This window comes from Cervus elaphus, chromosome 3, assembly GCF_910594005.1.
Source record: "Cervus elaphus chromosome 3, mCerEla1.1, whole genome shotgun sequence".
Lineage (NCBI taxonomy): Eukaryota > Metazoa > Chordata > Mammalia > Artiodactyla > Cervidae > Cervus > Cervus elaphus.
This window is the reverse complement of record NC_057817.1, coordinates 18,637,215-18,654,311: the sequence shown is the minus strand read 5'-3', so window position 1 is coordinate 18,654,311 and position 17,097 is coordinate 18,637,215. Positions and strand designations below refer to the sequence as shown.

The 17,097-nt window shown below is 38.5% G+C and overlaps 1 protein-coding gene across 2 annotated transcripts in view; it reads left to right on the top strand.

Annotated features, from left to right (window-relative positions):
* The window catches only part of KITLG (KIT ligand), a 97,123-nt gene extending 84,452 nt beyond the window's left edge, over positions 1–12,671 (top strand). For both annotated transcript variants that reach the window (XM_043880830.1, XM_043880828.1), the window contains one exon: positions 8,292–12,671. The gene's annotated coding sequence lies outside the window, so the exon portion shown is untranslated. The remainder of the gene's footprint in view (positions 1–8,291) is intronic.
* The last annotated feature ends 4,426 nt before the right edge of the window (positions 12,672–17,097 follow it).

Sequence of the window (17,097 nt, the reverse complement as noted above, 5' to 3'; positions counted from 1 at the left end):
CTGTGGAGGGCTCGGGGAGAAGGAAGACCAGGAGGACAGGACTGGGAGGGCACTGTTATTTACATCTCCTCTCCCCTCTCCTGTCTACTGCCTTAGCTTCCAAAATAGTTGCAGACGTGGTGTGGGGAGCACCCTGAATGGCACTAACCTGATCCATCATCCTGCATGCTCGTCCCATTTTACTGCTGCCAACTGGCTATTACTTCTGTTCTGCCCATGCACTCGCATGTATTCCAGTGGGGTATGAGTGTTCTTTCATTTTTCTAAAGCTTCCGTTCTTCCCCTGGTTGGAGGATCATTTACTTGCCCAGATTATTACAGACGCGGTCTCTGGGGAGCTTTGCCTTTTACTTCCCTGTCACTGTCCGTCCAGCTCTCCCTTCTGAATCTGGGACAGAGATTTCTCTCTCTACTGAATCTTCCCTGGGGAAACTGGGTCACAGAGTCTCTTGTCTCCTCCAGGAACTCTCTTTTTATCAAACGTCATTTTTTAGAAACCCAAAATAACATCATATAATAATAGTAATTTTGTCGCATATGCCTCTCACACTTGAACCCTGCTATTATGCAGACTTCATTTTTACCTTGAATCATGCCCTTGATCACCACGTCTGGGGCATGAATAGCAAGCACTCTCTCTTTTTTCTGCTCCCATCCTAGCCCTCTCTAGACTCATGTTTCCTATCAAATACTGTAAAGGAACACTTGACTCTATTTTCAGGCCCAGTATTCCCTAAGCTGAAATAATTGTTATTCCTAAAAACTTAACTTCTCTGCCCTTGAATCCCAGTACAAACCTGCTGCTTCTTCCCTATCTGCTGTTTCAGTTCCCTTAAGCCAGACATCCACCACGCACACGTTAAGTGGTTAATTGAACCTTCAAGGTTCAAGTTATGTCCTCTGTGGTTCGCTTTTGGATGGCATCACTGGGATCCTGTTTTGGCACACAAGTCATGTGGTATTTAATTGTGGTACTTGTCCTGTGACATTTGGAGAATGGATTTTGATGGAAAAGCCCAGGGCATTGGCCTAGGAGAAAAAAAAAAAAAAAGATAGCATTTTAAAGGTTGTAGTCAAGCAACTAACACATGTCTACCAGTCAGGGGACATGCAGACAGGAACCGAGGCTGTCTGGTTCTTGCTGTATCTCCTCACGAGCACCTCAGTTGTTCCCTAAGCATTGGAGGCTCTCCGTTGATGTCTATTGAATGAGTGACTGAGGGGATAAACAAACCCTAAATGAAAAGCTTATTAAGTGGTAAGGAATATAGTTCTTGGGAAATGACCTTTTTTAAAAGGTTTTTTGTTTTACAAGATGAGTATGTTTTTAGAGATCTGCTGTCCAACATAATGCTTAGAGTTAAAAAAAAAAAAAAGCTATATTGTGTATTTAAAAATGTGTTCAGAGAGTGGATCTTTTTTTTTTTCTTTTTTTTTTCTTTTTTTATTTTTTCAGTGGGTTTTGTCATACATTGACATGAATCAGCAATAGATTTACACGTATTCCCCATCCCGATCCCCCCTCCCACCTCCCTCTCCACCCGATTCCTCTGGGTCTTCCCAGTGCACCAGGCCCGAGCACTTGTCTCATGCATCCCACCTGGGCTGGTGACCTGTTTCACCATAGATAATACACATGCTGTTCTTTCGCAACATCCCACCCTCACCTTCTCCCACAGAGTTCAAAAGTCTGTTCTGTACATCTGTGTCTCTTTTTCTGTTTTGCATATAGGGTTATCTTTACCATCTTTCTAAATTCCATATATATGTGTTAGTATGCTGTAATGTTCTTTATCTTTCTGGCTTACTTCACTCTGTATAATGGGCTCCAGTTTCATCCATCTCATTAGAACTGGTTCAAATGAATTCTTTTTAACGGCTGAGTAATATTCCATGGTGTATATGTACCACAGCTTCCTTATCCATTCATCTGCTGATGGGCATCTAGGTTGCTTCCATGTCCTGGCTATTATAAACAGTGCTGCGATGAACATTGGGGTGCACGTGTCTCTTTCAGATCTGGTTTCCTCAGTGTGTATGCCCAGAAGTGGGATTGCTGGGTCATATGGCAGATCTATTTCCAGTTTTTTAAGAAATCTCCACACTGTTCTCCATAGCGGCTGTACTAGTTTGCACTCCCACCAACAGTGTAAGAGGGTTCCCTTTTCTCCACATCAGAGGGTGGATCTTGTGTTAAGTGTTCTTACTGCAATAAAGTAAGATGAACAATCTTTTAAAAAGTGCAGTAAGGTTTATTTTTATCTTATACGTGTATGTTTAAGTTGCTGATTTTGGTCAGGACAGCAAAGTGTGTACAGCAAGGGGAAGATAGTCATATAGGCAACGGCTAACTTATTTTCTTAGAATCTGAAATATTACTGATGTAATTAAATGAATGAAAATGAAGCAGGTTAAAGAAGCCCCGGATTGTTTAGAAATAAACTCATCACATAATAATTGAGGAGTTGGTGTGAAATAGGTGACCTTACTCATCATTATCTCGGCAAAGCTCTCTCAAGGCTCAGGTCAGAAACCACCCCTCTGAAAAGCTGACTTTCCAAATGAAAGTAACCTCTATGATTTCCAGGTGGCTTAGTGGTAAAGAAATCCACCTGCCAATGCAGTAGACACAGGAGTTGCAGGTTCAATCCCTAGGTCAGGAAGATCCTCTGGAGGAGGAAATGACAGCCCACTCCAGTATTCTTGCCTGGCAAATCCCATGGACTAAGGAGCCTGGCAGGCTACAGTCCTTGGGGTTGCAAAGAGTGGGACCCGACTGAGCACACACATGCAATTATATTTTATATTACATTTCATACCATACTAATAAATTAGGAAGGCATCACATTTACTTACATACACGTTTTGTGTCCTCTTATAAACCATAAGCTCTGAGAGGACAGGACTCGTTTCTGAATTTCTTTATGGAATCCCACTAAACTATATAGTTTATACTTTGCACATGCAAGTGATGATGACTGTATCTGTTGAATAAATGAAGAGATGAATGACTACATCAAAGAATTGCAATAATGTGAGCGTAAATTTTATGTAGTAAAAATAGATGTGTGTAGGTAGAAGTAAATAAGAATTCAAATGTTGAGGGAAAGATAGATATAAAAGGAAGTAAAAAGCAGCTCATTATCATGAATCTGCAAACCCCAAAGTCAAAATGTGTATGTATCATTTGTGACCATTTGTTGAGCACCCATTACATAGAGGAAGCTTTGTTCTCTGTAACAGTAGAGGTTTAAAACCTGCCAAGGAAATTTGAATATAATTTGGGGAAAGGGATGTGGTAGAAGGAGGATAGGCTGGGGCGTGGTAGGAGAGGAGGTCTTCCAAGAAGTAAGAATAACCATAGTAAAAAGTATCAAAATAGAAATGAAATGTGAACTTGTAATTATATATTTTAAAAATTGGATATAATTTGTATTACAGACATGTTCTTGGTTAACAAAAAAAGGGAAAGTATAAGGAATGACTCAGCTTTGTAGAAAAAATTCCTCCCTGAACTAAAACAAATTAAACCAGGACAAATATTGGAACACTAAAATAGAAAACATATGGAATAGTTAGATCTCCAACCTATAACTGGAAAATGAAGAGGAGGGCTTGATATTTTAAATACAGGGAAGGAATGTAGATAATGAACCAGAAACAAAAAGAAGTTGCCTCTAGGAGAAAATATACTAAAGCTGTGATTATTTGACATCAAATGTGAAATTATCGCTGTGAAAAGTTAAAAATGTATTTAGTCAACTAGCTGATGACAAGTATTCGTATGTGACATCCCAGAATTTTTCATTTATTAGGTTGCCTGTAGCACAGTTTAGGAGAGAGAAATAGAGTAGATCATAGCACATATTCCTCTTCATTCTAACCACAGATGTGATACCAACAAGCTCTGGTATAGCAAAACTTACTATAACCTATTTCTGTCCTCAGATTGCTTATGGCCTGCAAAAGGAGATAAGACATATGTATAAATAATCTATTTTTAAAAGCACCAAAGGAGGTGTTAGTTAAAAATCAACAGAAGGAGCTGACAGAGAAATGCAGTAAAGAATCAAAGGCAAAGCCACTGCATATGGTTGTAGAGAATGTTCTCTCAACATAACTCTAGATAATGAATGATATGGACGGCATCCCTTAGAATTGTACCACCCACATACAATTGTCTTAGAACTGACTCATTGGAAAAGACCCTGATGCTGGGAAAGATTGAAGGCAGGAGGAGAAGGGGACGACAGAGGAAGAGATGGTTCAATGGCATCACTGATTCGATGGACATGAGTTTGAGCAAGCTCCAGGAGTTGGACAGGGAAGCCTGGTGTGCTACAGTCCATTGGGTTGCAAAGAGTCAGACATGACGAACTGAACTGAACTGATACAGTTGTCTTATTTAACTAGGAGAAAAGCTTCATTGTGTAGGTGATGGAGGTGGCATTTGTACTGAGCTAAGTCTTGAATGATTGGTAAAGTTTTACTGGCAGTAGGGAAGGTACTGCAAATGGCATAAGCTAAATCAGAAGATCAAAAGTACAGACTGTGTTCAAGAGTTTATACAGTTGGAGATCACACATAGAGTGTTTAAATGCTAAGAAAGGATGGACATCAGTGTGAAAGAGGGTCTGAATTCCATATACAGGGCTTACACACTATTGAGCTACATAAGGAGTTGCTGGAGGGTTTAGAAAAAATGTGAGTCATACAGTCAAAGCAGAGGTTTAGGAAAGTAGTCAGTTGTTGATGTGGCTGGATGGATGGGGGTGGTGAGCTGGAGTCAGGAAGTCCACTTAGGAGTGGATTTTCAAAACAGATGTGAGAGAATGACAACCTGAGCTACGGTCACAGCCATGGAAATAGGAAATCACAGGCCATTTTGGAGACACAGCAGTGAAAGAATCAAGTCCTAGTTCCTGATGGATGTAAGGCTTGATATTATAGCACTCAGGGATGCATGTGCTCAGTCATGTCTGATTCTTTGCAGCCCCATGGACTGTAGTCTGCCAGGCCCCTCTGCCCATGAAATCTTCCAGTCAAGAATACTGGAGTAGGGTGCCATTTCCTTGTTCAGAGGATCTTCCTGACCCAGGAATCAAACCCACATCGCCTGCACTGGCACATGGATTCTTGATGATTTGGAGCCTATAAGACCAACCAGATTTCAGCACCATTAGAAAAAAATGGGAGAAGGAGACGTTAGTAATTATTAACCAGTGGCCAAACATGTTGCAACTTCAGTGAACAGTCAGGGATGGAAATAGTAGATTTGGGATTGGGAAGTCATCTACAAAGAATTTTAATTGAGACCTTAGGGGAAGGGCTGCATAATCATGGAGAAAGCCCAGTTTGGTTGGGGGTAAACAGCATGAGTCCGCAGACACACAGATAGCAGTGTTTGTAGACTCATCCCAGCATAGTAAGTGGAGAAAGTAATTCTTATTATAATTAGGCTGGCAGAGAGAGTTATAAAAGAAACACAAGTTGGAAGTTTCCAGTGGATCTGAGCTAAGACAGAAGAAGGGAGATCCTAGAATTGGAATAGGGATGAGGCAAGTTATGCTGAGACAGTTAATGTACAGGACTCAGGAATGGTTGGTTACCAAAGGGCGGGATCTGTGTGTGACTCGACCACGTATTTCCTAAGAATTTCTAGAGCTTTGAAGGTTTGGTTTTGGAGCTTGCTCTCTGTTGATACATTGTGATGCAGAGGATTAGCAGGAATTAGACCTAGGTTCAAACCTTGAGCTGCAACTTAACTAGCTATAGGTTCCTGGATGAGTCAGTTGTTTTTGACCCCTGATTTTTCAAATATAACTGAAAGGACAATAATGCTTACCCTGTTTATTTCATGAGGTTGTTGTAAGAATCCAGGGTATCATTATAAAAATAGTAGTTTTGTTCTATAGAAAACCAGCTGTTGGCTTTAAATTTTTTTCTTTTTTTTTTAAAATGATCCAAAGACAAAGTCAGAAGAGATTTCCAATCTTGTTTCTCTCTGCTTAAGTTTAGAATTTCGAATTCTTCATAGCTTTTAAAAAAATATGTATTTTTTTGCCTTTTGTTAGTCCCTTCTGCTTTTCTAACCAAGCTTTATTTTTCAAACTTGGTAATTTGTATTTCTGAAATTTTCTCTTAATGTCTGTTAATTTTTCCTTCAGGATTTAATTCTGCTTTCCTAAATATAATTTTCCTATTTTTCAGAGTTTGGTAAATTGTCATATAATACAGTTTTTAGTATATTATTACATTTTATATATTTATAGTCTTAGTAAATTACATTTAGAGAATATATAAAATATATTACATTTAGAGATTATATACATCTAGTATATTACTGAGAAAAACACTGTACTTCTTACCACTCATACTATAAAGTTTTTAATATAGCCTGTGTAATGATCTCAAACATTTTAAAACCAGTGACCTCTGATTCTGGGATTGATAAATAAGGACAAAAATAGGTAAGGAGTAGGGGGCTTCTCTGGTGGCTCAGATGATAAATAATCCACCTACAAGGCAGGAGACTCAGGTTCCATCCCTGGGTCGGGAAGATCCCCTGGAGAAGGGAATGGCAACCCACTCCAGTATTCTTGCCTGGAAGATCCCATGAACAGAGGAGCCTGGTGGGCTACACTCCAAGGGGGTCGTCCATAGTGAGACACAACAGAATGACTAACACTGTAACTTTTCACAGGGAAGAAACTAAATGCAAAATACACATTTATTTAGGGGTTGTGACTAAAGATAACATATAAATGCTGCCTGTAATTTAAAAAAATAAAAGGAAGTACAAACACTTAAGTTGAAAGTTGAAAAACCTGGGACTTCCCTGGTGGCACAGAGGATAAGAATCCACCTGCCAATGCAGGTTCAATCCCTGGTCCAGGAAGATTCCATATGCTATGGAGCAGCTAAGCCCAGGTGCCTGAAGCCTGTGCTGCGCAACAAAAGAAACCACGGCAATGAGAAGTCCTCGCCCTGCAATGAAGTGCAGTGAACTAGCCCCCAGTCACCACAACTAGAGAAAGCAACGAAGACACAGCACAACCAAAAATAAATCAATTAATTAAAATAACAATAAAAAGTTGGAAAATCTGAATGCTGAGTCCACAGCTCAGCGGTTTAACCCCAGCACTGAAAAACTAGAACAGAGTCTGGCTTTCATGATTCAACAAGTACAATAAGCTGCTCTGAGGCCAAAGGAACTTCCCCAGAGGCTTTGTCGGGACATGGTGATAGGATTTCTTTGTTTCTTTTTTGGCTCACAGTACTGGAGGAGATCTTGCTGCTGGTCTTTCCTTGGTTGGTAGAAGTGATTGCTAGAATCTGGTGGGCAGTCAACACACTGGTGCTGCTCAGTGGCTGGGAGGCTGCCATTTGTGGGATCCCTGATCTAGTTCATGCCACTCCACTTCTCCACTCTGACACCGCCACTGTCCCTCATACCTCACTGCCTGTCTACAGCCTTTTCATAGCCTTGTTAGAGAAATTCACGGCTACATAGATTGATAACTCTCATCACAAATGGAGCTAATCTGTGGCGTGCCTGGGGATATGAAAGCCACAGGGCATTCATTCATCCACTCCATATTCAAGACATATTTATCAAATATAAGTGAGACTTTCCTAACAGGATGCACAAAATAAATTGAGGTGAAGCACAGACGCTTATAGACACAGTTCAAAGATACAGTAGCTTTATGCTGAGATTCTAAGTGTAGTTCCAGGGAAAGAACTTGGCGCCAGAACTTGTCACTCTTACTGATGGGGCTGCACGCTTACCGATAGGCTTATTGCAAAACAAACCCTGAATGCTATGTCACTTTTCGCCTTTTTTCATAGAAGCAAAATCCTTTTCAGATTTCTATCGTGTGTTGAAAACAGGTACTAATGTAGGTCTTTTGTAAAAAGCAAAGTAGTGTAAAGGGAACTTGGAAAAAGCAGGGGATAACTGTATGGATTTTGTACCAGGCCCTGTTTCAGTTGTTGGAATACAGCAGTGAAAAAGATCAACAAAGCTCCATGTCTTCAGAGGGCTTACATTCTAATGGGAAGACATACTAAGTAAAAAGATCATTTTAGATTTTGTAAAATGTTACTAGAGAGATCAGAGAGTGATCACTAATATCTAGGAAAATATTTGTCAAGTTATTTTAGGCCGTGAAGCATACATTGTAAATCTGTTACTCATTCTTTAGGCACATGGATTTAGCTACTGAGAATGAAAAGAAGGCAGAAAGCAGATATGCTATATAATTTCTCTCTTTTCCTTTCTTCTCTAGGCGGGTAACAGTTCATGTTTGCTTCATAAATGAAGCAGCTTTAAACAAATTCCTATTCTGTCTGGAGTGACAGACTGCATCTTTATCTGTTCTTGCTACCCATGACTCTCTACGGATGATTGAGAAATTGGAACAAAGTGTTTTACTGTGAAACTGGCACTGAATTAATCATCTATAAAGAAGAACTTGTATGGAGCAGGACTCTATTTTAAGGACCTACAGAGAGTTGTGGTCTCAGTTAGAACTTGCAAACTGATATTGGGAGAGAAAGCACGCATCCCAGATTGCACATACAATTTTGCATGCCTCCAGAAGCATCTAACTGCTGAAAAACCACATAGCTTTATTTTACAGTGACAACCTGCAGTTCATAGTTATCTTGGTCTGCAAGTAGATTTCAGCCTGGATAGTGGGGGGTGGGGGTCATCATTTGTATCAAAGGGATCTAGAAAATGTTCAAAAAACAAAAACTCAATAGCATCATCCACTGTACATTAGAAAGCAGTGGAAACAGTGTGGGAGTAGGTGCAGGTCAGCCTCATACCTGCTGATCAGTGAGGGATGTGGGTCTGAACTTGGGTCTCTTCCTGACATAGAAGGTGCAAATTTGTCCATGAGACAAATGGACATAGTTGGCTGGCTCTATCCATATAAGCTAGCCAGTGCTGAATGACAACATGATGCCTTTGCAAAGAAGAGACTCCTAGAGAGTTGTCACATGAAGAAGCTGTGGACACTGATCAGCAGAACCATCTGCTGAGGAGGACATCTGGCACCCCAGTGATCTGCCAAGGAGGACATCTGGCACCCCGAGTGAAGCCGGCCTTTGCCCTTGACCACTCTAGAGTGTATAAATTGTGCTTGCAAAATATATTACAAAGTGTTTATATTCTAAAACTATTACAGAGTTATGTAAAGGGACTTAGGAGGAATCACTGAATGTACGGAGGCCCCATTTTCAATTTCTGCTGTGGGAGAGAGGAAAAATAAGTTACGATATTTAGTATCTAAGATTAGAAAACCACACTCACATGCTGATAATGGGTGTTGAAAATTAGGTGACTTGGCTTTTACAAGAATGCAGGGAATCAGGTAACTTTAGTTATTTATACTATAATCACCATTATCTGTTTAAAGATCCATTTATTTAAAATCAGGCACTCTATATTCATTAAGGTTTATGAATTAAAAATAAAAAGAGAGCTTTATGTAGTTATGCATGTCAGTTTGCTATTAAAATATGCGACAGCATTTTTGTCATATTAAGTGAATTTGGCAGGAATTCCCAAGATGGACATTGCGTTTTTAAACCAGAACTTGTAAAGACATTAAGTGAATTTCCCTTGCCAATTTTCTTTTTTTATATCAAAGGAACATCTGACTAAGGTCAAAGAATGATTTCTTATGGTTTGTTTTGATGAAGAGTCTTTCAATATGTCATGAACATAAAGGAATCCAAAGCTTTCCTTCTAACTTCATCCTTGTGATAACATTATTGCCATATCCTACCACCATCAGATGACCTTCAATGCAGTGACACAGAAGGGCATGAAAAACTGCTACCTTTTATTTGACTTTACTAGTCCAAGAATTTCTAGTAGAGTTGGATTTTAGCTTACGTTCAATGCTAATTAGAATACAACTCCAGTAAGTGGCCTTTGCTCTTTTTTATACCAAAGAGCTCAGATGATTTCTATGACCCTTGTCTTCTCTAAAGTGCTGTGGTTCCTCAAATACTAGTCATTTCTCTAAGATACAACCCAGGTGCTTTGGGAAGCTGCATTAATTTATTTAGGCCCTCAAATATCCCATGGTACAGCTATGATATGTATAATAAAAGAGATCAAGTTAATGGCTGTCAGGACCTGTCTCAGTGTGTGATACTGTTTTGAATAGACATAGATTAACATGAGTATGTGTAAGTCACGTATAGATTGAGAAGATTGATACTTCTCAATCTAATAGTTTATTTCAGCAATGGTTTCGATTTTCATAGGTATGTGAAAATGCTGCTTAATGAGCTTCAGAGTACAATAAATGTACTTTTGTTCTCCAAACTGGTAGCTGGGTTTTTAACGCTCAAGGACATGGTCCTAAATCAATAGAGTTAAATAAATAAATTCAGCAAGTTATGAAATCTGGCATGGTAGGGTGAGGGGAGATGTATTCTGCCTAATTAAATATATTGGTTCATTGACAGTTGTATGGATACCAATTTTTAAAACACTAAAATTCAATAAAGTACACGAACAGTAGAAAAATGCTGAGCATTACTTTGGATGGTAGTTGCTTGGGAATTAACTGTCATATCCGCTTGGAGATTAATATATACATATATATCTTTGCTTTATTTTATCCAATATGTGTTCTCAATAGCCTTCATAAATCATGGAAAACTCACAACTGACATCTGAAACTGAAATCACCCTTTAAATTGGTGCCATGTTTCTGATAGTCTTCTTTTGTAATGTTTTAAAATTGTCTTTTAAAATAATTTCAGAAGTCTTCAGATTCTAAATTACACTAAAAGCTTTGTACCTCTTTGGTAGAATGCAGATCTACAGAGAGACGCTCTGTGATAAATGATGCCTGCCCAGTGACATCAAAGTGTTGCTGGATTTCGTATTGTAGTCTGTTGTATTTACCACACTGCCACTTTCTAATGAGTCAGAGACGTTGATTTTTTTCAACACTTTAATAGAACAATACTCTATTCTCTTTAAAAAGGACTATGTGAAAATGACAATTTATGATAAAGTATGTTCACAACAAAGCATTTGCTTTTAGTAAGAATTAAAGTACTTTGGAGAAACTGTGTGGCATATTTTGATATTCTAATTCAGATGAAATTTTAAATTAATAGAAAAATCCATTCAGAATTCATAGATTCATTCATTCATGTTTTTCTGCAGCTAGTTTCTGGTTTCAAAATGTAACTCCAGTATGGGGCTTTTAGCCATTGCCTACCTATTCTGACTTAACTAAAAAATACATTTTTCAAAGAGGCAGTTTGACATAGTGGGATGGATGTTAGGAAAATTGTCAGAAGCTTCCACTTTGCTGTTAACCTGTATTGATAAATCACTGCCCTTCTTTGGATCTCAATTTTTTATTTATCTATGTGGTGAAGTCAGGTCCATACCATAGGTGTGAGGGAAACCTATTGATATGTGAATGACAAAGATGATAGATAAAATGGAGCTGAAGCTATCGCATACAAAATATCCAACTATGATCTCTGTGAATAAGCAATTTGAACATAAAAAGCTATGGCTGTTCTTGTTTGTAATGTAAATATGGTCCATTCTTAAAGTGAAATCCAGTCTACTGTAGGTTGAATTGGATAACCATTTACACAAGAGATGGCTTTTTCCTTTGCTTAAATAAACATTTTTGGATTACCTCTGAAGAATGAAAACCAAGAGTATATTTTATCCAGGAAAAGATACTATAAGATGTGTGTAGCATTTGGAAGTGCACCAAATTAAGTATTTAAATCTCTCATTTTCTTAAAAGCTAAGGGCAGAAAATGTAAGATGCTCATAAAGTTTTTAGGTGCCAGAAGATACTTTAGAATCCATTTGGAGATGGGTAAACCATAAATTAATAAAATTGGAAAGTGGGATAAGAATTTTAAAGAAAGCCAGCTTGTTTTGAAACAGTATTATTTTGAAATTGGCATTAAAATAAAAACATTCAGATTGAAATTCCAACCACTTCATTTGTGGTGTTTATAGTGTTGCTGGAAATGCCCTTTGTGAAGATAAAATAATGGTACTTTCATTTCCTAACAAGGTATTGTTTTAGAAATAATCCATATTATAATGGATATTCATGATCCTAAAAATGTTTCCTAAGCATTGTAAATTTATTTGTAAGTGCCATCTACAATTACATCTTAATTATATTGCTTTTTTAAAAATAACATTGTTTAAACTAAAAACCATAGTATTTTCAGTTACTTAATTTCTGAGCTATGACTCAATAAAAATTTCCAATCAAAATATCCTATTCTCCTATATTCTAAGGGTTAATGTGTGATTATAGTGTCCACTTGCCACTGTTTTTTTTTTTTTTTTAATCAATGGACTTAAAAGTATTCAGACATTTAGATGGATGTATAGATATATTGCTAGTTCAGTCATAGATTGGAGTTTGCATATTGTAATGTAAATGTCTTTCAACACTATTCTATAGTTTTATTATGACTGAAGTTTAATTAAATAAAAAAGATTGTAAAATGTGATGTGTATGTGTATGTACTGTATGTGTACTTTTTAAAATAGGTATATGTCCTGACCCTTTTTTATACAGGTTTGAATTTGAAATTACATTATATATACATATACTTTATTGTTCTAAATAAAGAATTTTATGCACTCAAAGTTGTCCTGTGATTTGGTATCTTAAGGTTATCACACATGTTCATAATGTGGTTGGTTGAGCATTTAAGCTAATCTCAATTTTTTCCTATGGAAACATCAATCTGGATTTTGCTGTGATATGCACACAAGGAGATAAGAAATCAGTTTATTCCACAGAATAATGCCATTTGCAGCAACATGGATAGATCTAGAGATTGTCATACTAAGTGAAGTCAGAGAAAGAGAAATACCATATGACATCCCTTACAGGTGGAATTGAAAAAGAAATGATACAAATGAACTTACAAAACAGAAAGAGACTCACAGACTTAGAGAAGGAACTTAGAGTTGCCAGTGGGGAAGGGACAGTTGGGGAGTTTGGGGTCCACGTGTGCACACTGCTACATTTAAAATGGGTCACCAAGGGCCTACCGCAGAGCACAGGGAATTCTGCTCCGTGTTAGGTGGCAGCCGGATGGAGGGCAGTTTGGGGGAGAATGGATACATGTATGTGCATGGCTGAGTCGCTCTGCTGTGCCCCCGAAACTATCACAACATTATCAACTGCCTATACTCCAGTACAAAATAAAAAAGTTTAAAAATAGGATAACTAATGAGAACCTACTGAATAGCATAGAGGACTCTATTCAGCGCTCTGTAGTGACCTATGTGGGGATGGAGTTGAGAAGATAGTGGATGTATGTATATGTATGACTGATTCACTTTGCCGTACAGCGGAAACTAACAGCGTTATAAGTCAACTCTATTCCAATAAGAAAGATTAAAAACAAATCATCTTATTCCAATAACTATGTATTGGTTAAGTAACTGAGAAAGATAGGTAAGCTAATCAAAGAAGGTAAAGCTGAATTAACACATTGTTACATCTCAAGAGGTTTCTAACTTCATTGAGGTTGGTATAAACGATAAGTCGTGTCTGACTCTTGCAACTCCATGGACTGTAGCCCGCCAGGCTCCTCTGTCCATGGGCGTTTCCAGGCAAGAATACTAGAGTGGATTGCCATTTCCTTCTCCAGGGGATCTTTCCAATTCAGGAATCGAACCCGGGTCTCCTGCATTACAGGCAGATTCTTTACCGACTGAGCTATGAGAGAAGTTGAGAAGATATGAAAACCACTTCGATTGCATAAAGCCACGGTGAAGGAACTTCCTAAGTGCAAAACTGAGGTCCAGCTAGTATGGTTGCAGCATGCAGGAAGGAGAAATGGATAGACCAGAGATGGTTATGGGGGAGTTGGCATTTGGGCCAAGACTTACAAGGATGAGACAGATTTTGATAAAGAAGAAGAATCATGCCCAGCCTGTTCAGTGTTTTCCAAAGCAAGTAGTTGTAAAATGTTTTAGCTTGTCCCATCAGATCAAATCAGTTCTGTCCTGAGCATGGAACCCATAAAGAGGTATACAGTGAGATGAGAGCAGAGCCTTGGATACCAGAACAAGAAAGTCATATAATTCTTAGGGTAAGCCATTGCATGTTTCTGAGAAGAAGGATGGAATGGCAAGATCAGACACCATGGCTTATGTGGTTTAGGCAATAAATAATCATCCTGCTTATTAACCCCTAGTTGGTACTTGACTCTTGAGACCATCCTCCAGCTTTATGACAGAACACTTACTCACCCACCATTTCTTTTCAATTTCTTGGCTGATTTTCTCTCTACTCACATTTTATATTATGAACGTCCATCAATATAAGCCTAGATCATAATAGTCTTGTAACTGATCACAGTTCTCAACTTCTGAGCACTTTTTCAAACAGTTCCTCTGTTAGAGTGAATAATATGGAGACAACAGATAATATTTTTCTCTGGCTAAAACACTGAAATGCCTTCTAATTATTTTTAGGAGAGAACCCAAACTCAACACGGTTTTCAAGGCCCTCCTTGACCCATCTCATAATTTTTCAGGGGGGTGGGAAAGTTTGCTAATAGTTTGTTTTCCCCTTTAAGTTATAAATAACACAAGGACTAGGGCTGAGTATTTATATCACTGCAGTCTCCAAATTTGCACTTCCCTTGTGGCTCAGCTGATAAAGAATCCACTTGCAATGCTGGAGACCTGGGCTTGATCCCTGGGTTCGGAAGATCCCTGGAAAACCAAAACACTACCCACTCCAGTATTCTGGCCTGGAGAATTCCATGGACCATATAGTCCATGGGGTGGCAAAGAGTTGGACACAACTGAGCGACTTTCACTCATTCTCCAAATTTAATGCAAATAATAAAGTATGGAATTGAAACAAAATTTTATCTGAATAGATATTACCTATTGCAATGTTCAATAAGTTATTTTCTGTAACTTTTTGTGGACAATTTGAAATATATGCAAAAGTAGGCAGAACAGTGTAATGAAACTCCACGTAAACATAATCTAGCTTAAACCTTACCCAACTTGTGATCTTATTTTATCTGTCTCCTATTTATTCCTCTTACCCACTCCCCCTTTCATATTATTTTTAGGCTGATACCTACAAATAGTTGATCTGTAAATATACGTGCATCTCTAAATTACGACTTTTAAAACATCATCCTAATACTCTTGTCACACTTAAGATAAAGTAATAATTCTTTAATACCAAAGACCCAAGGGACTTCCCTAGTGGTCCAGTGGTTAGGAATCTGCTTTGCATTGCAGGGGACACGGGTTCAAACCCAGGTTGGGGAACTAAGATCCTACATGACACGGAGCGACTAAGTTCACAGGCCGCAACTACTGAGCCCGTGAGCCGCAACTAGAGAGTCTGCACCACAATGAGAGATCCCACGTGACACAATGAAAATCTCATGTGCCGCAACTAAGACCCATTTCAGCCAAATAAATAGTAAGCAAAGACCCAGTAAGTATTCATATTGATTGTCTCACATCATTATGCATTGCAGTATTTCAGTATGAAATAAAGGTAAAATTGCCCCTCCTACATTATTTAGTTCCTCCAGAGGAAAACACTTATTTCTTGTTAGCCATCAGAAATATTGTGTATGTACATTTATATGCAATACTATATTCTCTAACCTTCCCCTTTCCATTTATTAGAAGAATGTGTAACAGTGCATCAGCCCACATAAACCCCTGCCCCCTACCATAACCCATAAATTATATCTGGACACAGACATGGTACTAGAACATGTGCCCTTTGGAATTCCAGTCCATACTTAGCAAAATCCAGTGTACTTTTAGAAATTTTTCTTCCAAATTAAAATGAGGCTCTCTTTTGAGGATATATCTGCCTCTTCAGCCCTTTCAGGTGGTGGCTGCATTTCTTCCGTAACTGGGTCTGGAAGTGGGTTGTCTGCTCCTCATTGCTGTTTCTGGGTATTTCTTTTCTACTCCCTAATTCCCCCAATTATCTGCATCTCATTTTATCAGATTACATACCCATTGCTATTCACTGTCACTTTCCTGTACTAACTCCCAGGTTCTCCTCCTTCATTTCTTGTTGGTATGAGTGCCAAGGTTCACTGTCACCCAGCTCATTTGTACTCCTGTCTTAATTCTTGGGAATTTGATACACATGTAAATGATGCTTTCACTGTCCTGTCCTTTTAGGTCTTTGAAATGTCTCTTCTAGTAAGCCAGTTCTCAACACCGCCTTACCCACTCATGGTAATCTGTAGGCTTTGTCACTGCCCTTAACAGCGACTCATCCGTACCTCAGTTCTAGGCATCCCATTTCTTGTCATCTCTGTGTCTTTCCAGTTCACTCCCTCATGCATTCAATTCTAACAATCCTTTGATCCACGAGACCTCTCAACCTATTGATTTTACCACTTTTCACTAACCATCAACTTCTGATACCCTTTCTCCTCTCCTTACACAGGTTAAAATTCATAAGCCAGGTTTAAAATCACTCTCTGCATCATCTTCTTCCCCCTTGATCCCTCTTACTTTGCAATATCTGCTTGGCAATGATGCCCCTGCTGAAATCCAGTTCTCCACCCACTCTTTGGTCTATAATTGTGTGACTAAACATGGCCAGAGTGTAACACACTGTCACACCTACTGGTTTTTCTATAAATTCCTCCCCAAGAACATGAAGTAGGTCCTAATGCCATTCAGCAATTATATTTCCCTAGTTGATTCCCATTCTCATAGATACTTCATATGTTATTTTCTCTCCCAAACTACCCACCTCCTTTCTCATTCTCATGGTTATCCATCCTGATCGCTATTTCACCTTGAAAACTGAAGAAAATAAAAGAGAACTTCCAAAGACTCTTGGGCACATGGAGGGTGATTTTCTGTGAAGCTGAAGAAGCTTAAATGCCTGGTCCTTGCTTATACAGTTCTTTTATAAGTCATAGGAAGGGGACTAGCAATGTATTCCCACAGAAATATATTTTTGTAAAATTTGCCATTTACATTTATCTTTAGGTTATTAGTAGGTGTTCTGTGTGGCAGTGGCTTCCAGCAACTCTCCCACT